Source organism: Rattus norvegicus, chromosome 7, assembly GCF_021556685.1.
Source record: "Rattus norvegicus strain SHRSP/BbbUtx chromosome 7, alternate assembly SHRSP_T2T, whole genome shotgun sequence".
Classification (NCBI taxonomy): Eukaryota; Metazoa; Chordata; class Mammalia; order Rodentia; family Muridae; genus Rattus; species Rattus norvegicus.
Window position 1 is genome coordinate 64,304,992 of NC_141540.1, and position 14,351 is coordinate 64,319,342.

The 14,351-nt window shown below is 44.5% G+C and overlaps 1 long non-coding RNA gene across 3 annotated transcripts; it reads left to right on the forward strand.

The window, feature by feature from the left end:
- Positions 1–1,264: 1,264 nt before the first annotated feature.
- LOC148004704 (uncharacterized) lies at positions 1,265–14,034 on the forward strand. Of its 3 annotated transcripts, XR_015624700.1 has the most exons (6): positions 1,278–1,658; positions 2,604–2,683; positions 5,973–6,101; positions 6,798–7,001; positions 8,965–9,172; positions 12,173–14,034. It is a non-coding gene; the product is annotated as an uncharacterized LOC148004704 (long non-coding RNA). The 3 variants fall into 3 exon arrangements; XR_015624701.1 differs by lacking the exon at positions 5,973–6,101 and having other exon boundaries at positions 1,265–1,658; XR_015624702.1 differs by lacking the exons at positions 2,604–2,683; positions 5,973–6,101 and having other exon boundaries at positions 1,270–1,658.
- Positions 14,035–14,351: the final 317 nt, after the last annotated feature.

Below are 14,351 nucleotides of genomic sequence, written 5' to 3' on the forward strand. Positions count from 1 at the left end.
TGACAGGATGGGTAGATACTGAAAATTAAGCAATGTCTTCCTAAGAGTACAAAAACAAGGTATCTTTGGCAGTCTGTGTTTTTAACCGTCCTTTGTCAAAGGCCTCAGATTTGTTTCATCCAGTGTTTACACTTGGCTGCAATAAAGCAACATTGTAAACTATTACTGCTCTCACAGAAGCAGATCTGCTTATGTGCCAACTTCTAGATGTGTTTTCCCACCTCTGGGGACCCAGAGTCTTTGTTCCTAGCTGTTTTGCTAATAAAATGGAGAGAATGGGGCTGGCGCTAAGCTGCCAGCTTGGCTTCTGGCAGCTGCTGGACCTCAGAGCATAAGTCCCTCCCAAGTGGGTTATCAGAATCAAACACCCTGGGCTAATCAGAATTTCAAAGGATGCAGATATCCAGTTTAATTTAAGAGGATTATTCTGAACCAGGTCCGACTAGGACATTAGGACTTTGGGGGAGCCCCCTAACTGTTTTCTCTGGGCATCAGACTCAGCTGGAGTATTGAACTTTTTCCAAGAAAGCAAAGAAAATGTAATATTGTGGAAAGTGGAAAGTAGCACGCTGAAGTCTGGGCCTTTGCTCTCTAAGGCTGGAACCGAGGCGCCGTGGGTCTGATATTCTTCTCTGATGAATGGGAAGCGATTGGACCAAGTGACCTCCGAGCAGTCTTCCAGCTGTGAAATTCCCCAGGTCTAATCTCTAAGGCTCCTTCTTGCTCTAAAATTGAGGAACAGAGAGACTCAGATCCCTCCAGGCTGCAGGCTTCAGGAATACTAAGGAGCCGAGCGTCTGCTCCCTGCCTTCCGCTTGGCGCAGAGGTTGTGCTTAGATGTACGTCTGCGTCTCCTGCCCACCGAGTTTAAATTTTCTTCTGGAAAATCTGAGGACTAGTGTTTTCCTTCCTGCCCAGCTGTACTGGCTCATTTTATGTTAACATAAACTAGACTCATTTTGGAAGAGGGAGCCTCAATTGAGAGAATGCTTCCACCAGGTTGGCCTGTTGGAGAGAGCCCAGTCCCTCAACCACTGGGCAGGTGCGCCTAACAAAGCATGCTAATCAAGCCACTGGAAGCAAGCCAGTAAGCAGCAACCCCCACAGCATCTGCCTCAGCTCCTGCCTCCAGGCCCCTGTGTTGTTATTCTAAGCTCCAATCCCACAGCTACCTGGGAACAGCCAGGTATGCTCCGCCCCACAGTTGCCTAGCAACAGCCAGCTGTGCCTGACTATAAAGGGGACTGCTTGCCCCCTCCTCTCCCTCTTGCTCTTTCTTGCTCTTCCTCCTCTGGCGCCCTCTTTGTCCCTATCCCTTCTCTCCCCATTCCCCCTCTTCCCTCCACGTGCCCATGGCCAGCCTCCTTTCTTCTCCTCTCCGCTGCTCTCCTTAAACCTCTCCACGTGGAACCATGTTGGTTTTGAGTGCTTTGTCTGGGCGCAGGCCAAGAATTAAACAGCACCACCCTGCCCTCATCTCCTTCAGTAATGGACTGTGATGGGAAGCTGTAAGCCCAAGCAATGCCCTTCCTCCCCATGTTGATTTGGGCTTGGTGTGTTATCACAGCAACAGAAATCCTGACTAAGACACAAGTAGGATTGGGAAGATGAACTTTTTGAGGAAATCTCGTAACAGATTTAATCTTCGTTCCACAGAAGTAAGTGCAAAGACCAATTTTGCTGCTGTCGTGAGTCCTAATGTAAATATTTTTTGGAGACAGGTTTGCCAAAGGGGTTGTTGTTGTGTTTTATAAAAAGATAAGGAAGGGGGAGTGAGAGAGAGAAGAAGAAGAAGAGGAGGAGGAGAGGTCGGTCATGAGCACATGGAGAGAGGGGGGGGTAGGATAATGGAGAGAGAGAAGGTAAGGAACAGGAGTAAGAGGAGACGAGGAGGGGCTGGGGATTTAGCTCAGTGGTAGAGCGCTTACCTAGGAAGCGCAAGGCCCTGGGTTCGGTCCCCAGCTCCGGGGAAAAAAAAAAGAACCAAAAAAAAAAAAAAAAAAAAGAGGAGAAGAGGAAGAGAGAGAGAGAGAGAGAGGGAGAGGGAGAGAGGGGGAACAAGCAGCCCCTTTTTACACTGAGTCAGGAACACCTGGCTGTTGCCAGGTAACCATGGGGCGGAGCCTAGATTGTGACCTACAGGTTGAGAACCACTGCATTTTAAGACAGTTATCTTTAAACCCCCATTTCTGGGTGCTTCTTGTTCATAGCAACATTTGAGAGTCACTCATAAGGCCAACAATGCAATACTATCTAAAAGTATTCTGTGTCAAAGCAGGGACTGGAGAGATGTCTCAGTGATTTGGAGCACACGCTATTCTTGCAGAGGGCCCTGTTTAATGTCACAGCACCCATCTGGTGACTCATGAACATCTGGAACATGTGTAGTTACATACATGTAGGCAAAACACTCGTATGCATAAGATTAAAATTAACACGCATATTTAAAAACTACATTAACATCTTTTGAGTTTTTTTTGTTTGTTTGGTTTGGTTTTGGTTTTGATTTCTGGGTGCTCTCTGGCTCTGGCTGTCCTGTAACTCACTATGTAGACCAGCATGGCCTTGAACTTACAAAGATATGCCTGCCTCTTCTTCCCAAGTGCTGGGGTCAAAGGTGTATACCACCATGCAAGACTACATTAGCATGTGAATTTTAAAGATCTTCCAAGAAGATATGCAGGTAAAGTCTTATATTTTCTCATTAGTTAAGTCAAAATTATCTAAGAATAGATGTGACTGCACAAGCAGGATATCATTATGAAGAAATATTTGGTTTTCTATAATTCAGTAGTTTATTCTTCATATCATATTTTTAATTGTAGTTACATTGATTATAAAATTAGCATTTTAACCTTCAGGTGGCTGGAATTATATGTATGTAAACTATACAACTTGATGATGGGATTTGTATATTGTGAAAAAAGTCACCAGAATTACCTAATTACTACATCCTCACACAGTCGCCACATGAGTGTGTTTGAGTGTGTGTGTATGTGTGTATCTGTGTGTATATGTATGTTTGTATATGTATATGTCTATGTGTATGTGTATGTGTGTGTCTGTGTATATCTGTGTGTATGTGTGTGTATGCATGTGTGTATATGTGTGTGTGTCTGTGTATATCTGTGTGTGTATGTGTATGTGTGTGTATGCATGTGTGTGTATGTGTGTGTATATGTGTCTGTGTATGTTTGTCTGTGTGTATGTGTGTGTGTGTGTGTGTGTGTGAGAGAGAGAGAGAGAGAGAGAGAGAGAGCACTTGAGGGCACATACATGCATGTGCAGAACTGTGTTCACAGTATTGCATGTTTGATCTCCAAAGCTTGCACCCTTCATAACTGAACCTTTTACTATTGACTCACCTGGGTCCTGCCTCTGCCTTGCCCTGCCCATAGAAGACACCATTCTGTGGGATTTTGACAGTGAGTTAAGATCATGCAGGGTCAGTGTTTCTATACCAGGATTTCACGTAACACCGTGTTCTCAACCTTCCTAACGCTGCGACCCTTTAATACAGTTCCTCATGTTGTGAGTCCCAGCCATAAAATTGTTTTCATTGCTATTTCCGAACTGTAATTTTGCTACTGTTATGAAACTTAATGCAAATGGCTGTGGTGTCCAGTGGTCTTAGGTGACCCCTGTGAAAAGGTCATTTGACCCCGGAGAGGCCACAACCCACAGGTTGAGAACCACACTAATAACACAATGCCTCTGGGTTCATCTACGCCTCCAACGGCAGGCTTCTTTCTCTGTAAGACTGACAGGCACACCGACGTTTCTGTCTCAACGGTCTCAGCTTTTTGTTTATGTTGTAAAGTGAGATAGGTTAAGGCCTTGCTGCCTGGCATGGCTTTATTGGGCTTTGTTCTTTTATCATCTGGAAATAAAAATCTGGAGATATAAAAGTGTCCTTAGGCTGTTGGTTCCTATGCTTATTTTTCTTGAACTCTCTTAGATTTCTCTCCTCATTACATTTCACACTAAAAATGGCATGTTATCAAACGGTGAGATTTTAGCTGGGCTCTCCTGTCTCTTGTCATCCTACGGGGATGAATGTGCCCCTATTATGTCTGCCTAAATGAACTCCCAGGACAGACCCAACCACGGAACTGATTTCACGTCTGACATCCGACAGTTTTCCCTTTCCATTTCTCTGACTCAAACATGCTGCCGAGTCCAATGACAGAAGTCTAAGTACCCGACACAGAAAAGGTGACGTTTTCACATTGCTGCGTTGGTCTGTTCCCTCCCTGTGACAATGAGCACGCTCGAGGTAAGTGCTAGACTGAAGGTGGCCTGGATCAGCTTCTCCGTCATAAGCACACACTGCTGAGGGGCAGATCTCGGGTCTCAGATCCACCACCAAGAACTATTAATCTTTTGACTCCAGCAGGAAGTGCTGACAGCCAAACACTGTGACGCTGCCTGTCTCTCCTGCAAAATGCCAGGTCATACATCAGATGAACCTCTTCTCCACACGCAAGCCCCAGGCCTCTTGACACCCCTGAGAGCTGGGTCTGACTGTGCAGGAAAGGGGGACATACCTGGTTTGAGCATTTAATATCTGCTAAGCTCTAACCAGGCACCGTGTAGATTAGGATGACCAATCTTTATGGCAGCTCTTATAGCTGCTAATATTGGTTGTCTTAGTTAGGGTTTTTCTGCTGTGAATGAACACCATGATCAAGGCAACTCTTATAAGGACAACATCTAATTGGGGCTGGTTTACAGGTTCATCATGGTGGGAGCATGACAGTATCCAGGCAGGCACGGTGCAGGAGGAGCTGAGAGTTCTACATCTTCATCTGAAGGCTTCTAGGAGAATATTGGCTTCCAGGCAGCTAGGATGAGGCTCTTAAGCCCATGCCCACAGTGACACACCTACTCCAACAAGGCCACACCTGCTAATGGTGCCATGCCTTAGGCTTGGCATATACAAACTGTCACATTGGTTCTATCCATTCTGATACTCTTTTGTAAGTGTCATAAGTTAAATGCCTTTATGGACAAACAGGCAAACATACAAAGCGAACAAGATAAAAAAGCAGTGCAGTAGTCTCAATGTTTGAAGCTCTTCAAAATTCCTATGAGAAACAGCTTGACTTTACTCTTCTATGGGACAGTTTTAAAAAAGGGTTGGTGGTATGAATTAAAAAATGTCCCCCACAGTTTCATGTATCTGAAGACTTGGTCCGAGTTGTCTTTCAACAGCAATGGGTCACTGAAGAGAGCCAGTGTTGGGTCAGCCTATTAGGAAGAATCCAATAAGAAAGAGTTGGAGAGACAGCTGGAGCTGAGCTTACCTAAAGTATGCTAGACTCTGGGCTCTTGCTCTCTAGTATTGCATGAAACAGGTGTGTTGCAGTGCAATGGCAGTCCCAGCAGCCAGGAGGTGGAGAGGGGTCAAAAGTCCTAGGTCATCCTTAGTTATGCAGCAAATTCAAGGCCAGTCTGTGCTATAAAATATGAGGAGGAAGAAGAGGAGGGAGAGGAGAGAGAGAGGAGGAGAAACTGTTCTTGGAAGGAAAATGTCAAATGCCTGCTGCTTCCTGAAAGAATCAATAATTATTATCTAAACTCCAAAGGTAACATCAATTTTTTTTCTATAAAGGGACACATAGGAAACATTTGAGGCTTGGTAAGGCACATGATCTATATAGCAACAATTCAACTCCTGGGTTTGGGGCTTGAAAGTAGCCATTACACTCAGTAAACAAGTAAGGCAACTATGTTCTAGTAAAACTATTTACAGGAGCAGGTGGCAGGCTGGGTGTGGTGCACGGGTTTACTTTATTAAATTGTGCTCTGGAGCCAGCAGCCCAGAAGTAAAAAGGATCTGGCAGCAAAGTGGAACCCACGAAGGCCAAGTCCCCTTTAACCCCCCACCCCCATCCCTGTGCCTGCACATTGCAAAATCAGCTGGAGCTATTGTAGCTCACTTAGAGCCTCCTCTGCAACTCTCTCCTCAGATTCCTGCCCTGCAGAGGTTAGAAACCAATCAATATACCAACCAGGATAGATCAAGAGGAAGGGAAGCACCAGTGAGCCTGCCTACAACCTTTCCCACAGGAAGCTTCCAAGCAGAGGAACCCGAGCTGGTAGGGGAGCGAATAAAAACTTCAATCCAGACAGCCTGGACTAAGACCTTCATTGGGATGCTGTTTCTTTTCTAAAATGAACTCAGATAGGTTCCTTTATTATGTCAGAATAATCAGAAAAGCCATTTTTGAAGGAAGGAAAAGCGGTTACATTTGTACTAAAACACATTCATTCTTTGGAAACCCTGGTTACATACTCAGTCATAGAAGTAGGAATTTTTTTCCCCCTGTATGTAATGGAAAAGCAAACGGTGCTCTCTGCCATCTCCATCCCTTTTGGCAAACTCTGGACGTAAAGCAGTTTGCTCGAGACTGTCCACGTCCTTGACTCATCTGTGGTATCTCGTTTCTCCAACCGTCCATGACAGGTACTTAATTACACAGGATGGCTGGGGTTTCTTTGTCCGTCAGAAAATACCATGAATAATGTATTCCTCCTTCCACTAATGGGCACATGCCCAGGGAGATGAATTTGATTCTCCACAGGTAGGAAAGGCTTCCAAAGGTTTTCATCATGAGACAATGAGGCAGGACAGTACTGGCAACCCTGCATGTAACATGCCTAGGCAGAGCCCATGTCTAATTATGAACAGCACCGGTCAGCTCATTTTAAACTCTTGGGCCACTGCCTGCTGAAGGTCAGTGGGACGGGTGATTTCTCTTACTTCAGGCAATAATGCCATGGTGCATTTGCAGGGATGAGCCAGAGGAGCCAAAGTGGACTCGCTTAGTGACCCTCGGTGTTTGGACAGGCGCAGCCAGAGGTCTGAAATGCTGACTTTTATTGAAGAAGATAGTTTGATTGGTTTTAGCTCTGTTTTCTGAGCCACGAGCTCTGATTAAGTATCACTGCTTTCTGCTGCTCACAAGGATGCCACAGTGTGCCTGTGACGACACAAGGTTAGTCCGTCTCCACTCTCCATCGTGTTACTCCCCAACTTCCTTGTTTCTGCCTTGCTTAAGAAGTAAATTCTACTTAATCCGGGACCGAACTGATCAGGAGCAACTTTACTCTCAAGCACATGGAGTTTTCTTCTCTGCCTGATGCTTGCTTCCAAGAGGACGGACAAGGTGACTATCACAGATCTGTACTCCCAGGACGTCACTCATATCATGTCCCATCTACTCAAGCATTCTAAAAACTCCATCATAGCCACTCCAAAACAATGATGGAGAGAAAAGCAGAGAAGACTGATACAGATTGTAGAATCCCTAGGTCATATCTAAAGCAACTAAGTTTTTACTTTTGAGAATTTCGCAACTAAGTAATGTCCATTATTCGCCTAAAGCTAGTGGGAAAGTCGGTGAAAACCAGAACTGCCCCCCCGTTTCCGTAACATGCGAATATTTGGAATAGAAGGCTCTCCCTAGTGTAGCAGAGACTTCTGCAACCCAGCGTTCAGTCCTAAGGAGGCAGAGGAATAAGGAGTCCAAGGCAAAATGAGTCGCAAAACAAATTAAGACTCTCTTGATCATGTCTGGGTTTTCTCTTTAAAGGGGCGGATTATATGAAAGAGTATTAAAGTTTTATTTTTGGGTTGAAAGGGCTATCTTTAATTTCCTTTAAATGTATACAGTATTTGACCTGATGTATCTGTGCACTGCACGCATTCCTGGTACACACAGAGGCCACAAGAGGGCATTGGCTTCCCTAGAACCGGAGTTACAGACAGTTGTGAGCAGCCATGTGGATGCTTAAAATTCAACCCATCCCTCTGGAAGAGCAGCCAGTGCTCTTAACTGCCCAGCCATCTCTTGATTCCCTATAAGGACTACTTTTAAAAGATGACAAAAGGTTGAAGATTTAGCTCAGTGGTAGAGCACTTGCCTAGCAAGCGCAAGGCCCTGGGTTCAGTCCTCAGCTCCAGGAAAAAAAAAAAAAAAAAAAAAAGATGACAAACTGAAAAACTAGTTAAGTGTTCACCCTCCCACAAGATCTATTCAACATTTCTTCTCTGGTTTTGATTTAATAAGAATTGTGGGGAGCCTACCGCTTCAAAATAATAGTCTGGATGAGGGTTCCCCAGAAAGAGAGACTGTCCCTACTCTAAGTTCCTGTCTGCTGCACCCGGGCCAACATTATCAGAGGGTGAAAAGGGTGTCTGAGGGACTTGAAAATTACTCCAGAGAAAATTCTCAAGAGGTCCGAGAATAGCCTTCCTAGCAAGATGAATTGGGGTTGACAGGGATGAAGAGAAAACATCATGCAAAAGTCTAGAGAGCATATTTCAGACAGGAAAGTGTTTGTGCAAAGGGCCCAGGGTTAAAAACAGATGCCGGGGAATGTGAAGAATCTGGAGCCTTTGAAGTGAGGATGGCAAAGGAGTGAGAGATAGGCTGTGTGTAGTGAACATTTACCAAGAAACAGTGAGGACTTCCTGGGGTTGGAGAGATGGCTGTTCTTCCAGAGGACCTGGGTTCAATTCCCAGTAACCACATGGAAGCTTATAGCTGTCTGAAACTACAGGATTCAACACCCTCACACAGACATACATGCAGGCAAAACACCAATACACATAAAGAAAAAAAATAGGTAAAAAGAATGGAGACTTTGGATTTACTATAGTTCTGACAGTGAGATAGGCAAGGGAGCTTTCAGTTAACTGGTATAGTGTCACAATGACAAAATACTGATACAATCACTTTATAAATAAGAAAGGTTCATCTCTGTGGCTGGAGAGATGGCTCAGCAGTTAAGAGCACTGACTGCTCTTCCAGAGGTCCTGAGTTCAATTCCCAGCAACCACATGGTGGCTCACAACCATCTGTAATGGGATCTGATGCCCTCTTCTGGTGTGTCTGAAGACAGCGACAGTGTACTTGTATATATAAAATAAATGAATCTTTTTTTTTTATTTTAAAGACTATGAGATCAACAGGGAACAGAAGGAAGGACAGTGACAGAAAAGTTCTCGAGGTCAAAGCCTCCCATTGTTTGTGGTGAGAACAGGAATGGGATCGATTGAGCCAGGCTTCCAGAAGCAGCTGCAAGGACAGCAGGAAATCTAAGCCAGAGGAGAAGGGGAGCAAGAAGAGGCGCCCTTGCCTTTGGATGGAGAGGTGCCCAGGAGGTAAGGGACTGTGTGCAGTTATCGTCCCAGCAAACAGTTCCAGAGCAAAGCTCGGCAGAGAAGGGGAAGTCAGAAGCTAAATAAGATGGGTGACACCACTGACAATCACTTAAGATATTTCCATGAAGCAGGAAACAGAGGAATAAGAGAAGAACTGGAGGGTAATTACTTCCCCCTAAGTATTTATTGACCAAGTACTAAACACCACCAGGGAGCCAAAAAATAAAGTCTGCAATTGCATGCTTCTGAAGAGTTCACAAAGAATGGTAGGGCTTCGGGGAAACTAGTGATGGCCAGTGAGCTTGTTATCTACTGATGCTACGAGGCAAGCAGTCCCAACTCTCCAAAGGATTGATTAGTGTTTAGAAATCACTTTGAGAGGTCCTGCTAATCAAAGCCAGGTTCAAAAACTCTGGTTGGGCACGTTCGGTATTTGGTATTTGTGCTTTGGGCCCTCCTCTGGGGCCCAAAGTTGCATAAGCTACGAATCCATGCTTCTGACCCGGTCCTCGGAACTGGGAAAAGAGAATGAGGCTGCCAAATAAAGAACAGATAGCTTTTTGAACGTTTTAACAAAACCACTGAGCCTGAACCCCAGTGTCCCCAATGTCTCCTGTCCTAGACTCCTCAGTGACAGAAGCTAAAAGGTTCCTGTGTTGTTTAAGCTTCATTCACAGCAGTCTTCAGTAGTGTCTGAAGACAGCTACTCTGTGTGTGTGTGTGTGTGTGTGTGTGTGTGTGATCTTTTAAAAAATTCCATATTTAATGCAGTCAGAACAGGACTCTGACACTCATAACCCAGAGTTATCACATGTAACTTGCTGAGTTTCGATTGTTGCTCTGTGTTGTAATGTGAAATTTTGTATCCCAAAGTCTTCTTGCCTCAAGATGAGTGAATCCTCACATACCAGCTATTTTTGTGCAAACCTTGCTTCTTAATTTAAAACTATTACTGAAGGGAATAAAGATAGGTGGGCTTTCAGTTACCCAGTAGGGGATTGCAGGTAGGGAAGGAGAAAAGGAAGGACAGGAGAGGAGGAGGGGGAAGCTACCATGAAAAGAGATGGTCTGTGAGAATGTGGCCAGGAGAAACACCAAGTATTTGCCATACACTCCTGGGAAAGTAGCCAGGTCAGCAGTTAGAAAAGTAGATTAAGGGTTAACTCCTAGTAATTATCAAAGCCCAATAAACTAACCATAATCGGAGTCTCATTTGTTTGTAAGCTAGACGGGGACAAGTTTAAATTGGTTCAACTACAGTAGCTAGCACATCCAAGTTCAGACTTTACACCTATGATAAACAGATGCCCACTAATGGTTTACTCAAAGAAGAATGTTTGAAGATTGCTTCTCACAAACTGATGGGAAGAGGTAATAACATGATGGACCTAGTCCAGACAGTTCTTCACTTACTTTCTGTGGATAATAGGAGAGTTCCATTTCCCTGTCCCCAGCTGGTCTTCTGTTGGTGCACACGGGATGGCCATGGCGGCCATTTAGCACCAGCACCTATTCTGATGAGCAGCGTCCACATCTGAGCCTCAAGACTCACAGCTATGCTACTTAATGCTTTCAGCAAAATAGAGTTGCTTAAAAATACCTTATCCTCCTGTTTCCCAAGCGCCTGTGGTGTGTGACCTCGATTTTTTTCCACCTTGGATATCAAGATGCAACGGAGTAAGTTTACCAGTGACCTGGGTGAACTTAGTCCTCAGGAGGCGGGGCTGACTTCGCTCGCTCTGCTCCTTTAACTCAGACATGATGGAATAATCAGAGAGGAATGAGACGGGCAGTAACCACCATATGACTACAAATGCAGACGGGAAACAGACCTCTGTCCTCAAATGCTACAAGCAGGGAGTTGCCACGGGGAACTAGAGGAATAATGAACTATGAGGATCGTGCTGGGGAAGTACAACGTGTCAGTGTGAGGAACACAGGAGGCTGGGGTGTGCACAACGCACAGTATAAAAACATAGCTGTGCCCTATCCCCAAAGACTTCCCTTTACCCACTGATCTCTAACCCAAAATACTACCACACAAACTCACTGTTCTTGTCTAAGAAAGAATCGAGCAGATGGACAGTGACTAAAGCTAATTTATTAATAACAACGATCCAAAACAACCAACCTTCAAGTTCAAACATGCCTAGCCCCCCCTTGACTGGAGAAATAAAAGACCATGCTTGCGTACAGCATCATGTAATTCCATTAACCCAGAGTTACTGTTGTATTCTACTCTTCTGTCAGGCGAATCTGACACTGACAGATTTGATTGGGGACATTGTTGTCATACACAAGGTCAGAGTTTTCTCCATCAGAAAGACATAGACATGTCCCGACACCATGCTGCTGCGTCTACCACCAAACTAAATATCCCACGGGACAGGGAGGCTTAAATAATGAATGGCACAACCCGGGGCGAGACACGCAGGCAGGGACCCTGGTATTAGGAAGAACCAAGTAGGAGAAGGTGTCATAAATTTCCAGATATTTTAAATGAAAAAAGCTGGAACTATGAATAATATGATCACCTGCAGGCACTGGTGCATAGGGATCGTCACTGGGAAGCTATGTAAGGGACCACCTGGAGTCCTGTGTCTGCAGAATAGCCAGAAAAGGGGCTTCATCTTTCCTTCGTGTTCACTCAAATCTATTGTGTTCCTTTTGCTATTGAAATCAGGGGTGAAAAGGCCATCCAGCTTTTGTCTGAGGCAGGGTCTCTCACTGGCCCACGCTTCCCTAAGTTAAGCTACATTGTCTAACCAGAACCAGCCTTCCCCCTCCCCCTCCACGGTGGGTGGGGGCGGGGGTGGAATCTGCCTGCCTCTGCCTCCCTTCTGACTGTCACAGAATTACAAGCCTGCACTGCCATGCCTGACTCTGTGCTGAGATTCTGGGGCTACTGACTCAGGTTCTCATGTGTACAGGGTAAGAACTGCGCTTCACTGACGGAGCCATGTTTAAAGCTCCTCACAAGCTTGTCTTTTCTGTTAACAGTGTGCGATGGGTGTGTATTCTACTCCATGATATGGAAGCGATCCAAGGAAAACTGATCTTTCTTCCAACAACAACTAGAAAAAAAAAAAAATGAAGCTTCCCGGTGATGGATGTGTCCTGTATGTCCAAAGACCAGTCCTGAAACAATTCCTCAGATCGTGTTTCCTTACGACCTCACCCTGCTCTATTACAAGTCAACCATTTCCCTTAAGCGTCACACTAGTCCAAGTTTTCTAAATCCTTTAATTTCCCTTCAAAGTCTGTTCCAACTTATTATTCGCCGGCCTTAAAGTCATGTGATGAATTCACTACAGGACCACAGTGTTATGTTCTTGGAAGCATTTCATGTTCCTGCCTCAATTTCTGTCTCCTCTTAACCACACTGCTTGACTGTGCTCCGTGCTTTCTGGAGTAGAAAGAATGCATCTAGTAATCAAGCTGATGGGTGCCACTGAGCCTTTCCAAAGACTGTCATGCTCAGTGCAAGGAAAACAGCAGTGATGAACATGCCAGGGAGAAAATGTCTTGGAATGTGGCATAGGACAGACATCTCACAAGTGTGCCCATTTCCAGCTCCAAAAATATTTACATTACAATTCATAACAGCAAAATCACAGTTACGAAGGAGCAGTGAAAATAATTTTGTGGTCGGTGGGTCACCACAACTTGAGGAACCGTATTAAAGGGTTGCAGCATCAGGAACGTTGAGAATCACTGGTCTACAGCCTCAGAAGTGAGCCACTGGGAAGCTTGCCTGGTCCACTATCTCACATTGGACCATTCTGCTTGGACTCCCTCCACACTTACGTTCTCTAGCCCACCCAGACTCCAGCACTCAAGCGCTCTCCTGGGCCCTGATTCTGACTTTATCTCTCTGTCAAGATCCCAGTAATAAGACTTCCTTAATACTAAACCTCTGTTCCTTGAAGTTGCATTAGCTGCACACCCTGCCCTTCTCTAGAGAGCACACTAAGATAACCCAATACATCCTCTGGACAAAGTCAAGCTTTGACCTAAACTAAAATCCAAGAGAGTTGAAGGGCAGTGAGGAGCTTCCTGGTCCCCGATGAGGAAAATTGGGCAATGGTTCAGAGAACTTTCTAGCACGTTCTAAGAGAAAATGTTTTTGTCCAGGAACATACAGCTGAATTTGAATAAAGTGTGTGTGTGTGTGTGTGTGTGTGTGTGTGTGATGCATGTGTGTATGTGACAGAAGCCATTTAGGAAAGGTCTACCTAGAGATGGACCACTGTTTTGCATGGCTGCTATAGGTACCCTCTGGAGAGGCACAGCCCAGAGTTCATCCCAGGATTGCTTCTCAGTACTGATATGCCTTTCCTGACACTATTACCTAGTCTAATGTTTCCTGAGCATCAGTCCAGCCTATTGGGAAAACTTCCTGCAGATCAACATGAAGATGAATATTGTTGAATTAATGATGTATAGATGAATTCATGACTTTATGGTATGCCCCCTCCTCATAGATCAATAAGTAAAGGAATGCACAATAAGGAATACAATGAGCTTTCATAAATTCCACTAAGAAAACTAGGCTTGGAACAAATTTGTGATCAGGGAAAACATTCCTTCACGTCAGGTCCAAGGACAAGGCCACAGGTGTGCGGTATGATAAAACAAGGCCTTGGGAAACTGTTGCTTTGAACTTATAATGAGCTTATAGAATGAAACACTGCTTCGAACTTACTATCAACATCCTCGGTAACTCCCCTTTTGTGTAACATTTTATCTATGAGGTAATTTTATAAAGAACTTTTGTCTAAGAGGGTCTAAAAAGGCGGAGAGAAAAAAATAAAGTGTGGCTGATGGGGCTGTGCTTCATCCACCAAATGTTTTTACACATATATGCATCTGTCTGTCAATATGTATATATGTATATAAAATATGCAATATATGTATGTATATATGTTTATATATGTGCATACATACTACATATATATGTAGGTATATGTATGTGTTTATAAGTATTCATGTGCACTTGTGAGATTGATGAAACAGGTGATAGTTAAGCACTGCCAGTGTGTGTGTGTGTGTGTGTGTGTGTGTGTGTGTGTCTGTCTGTCTGACTGACTGACTTTCTTTCTTTTCTTTTCTCTGTGAAATCACCAAGAGTCATCAGCCTTTGGCCCCAGAATATCAAGAAAGAGTTATATTGCCAGAA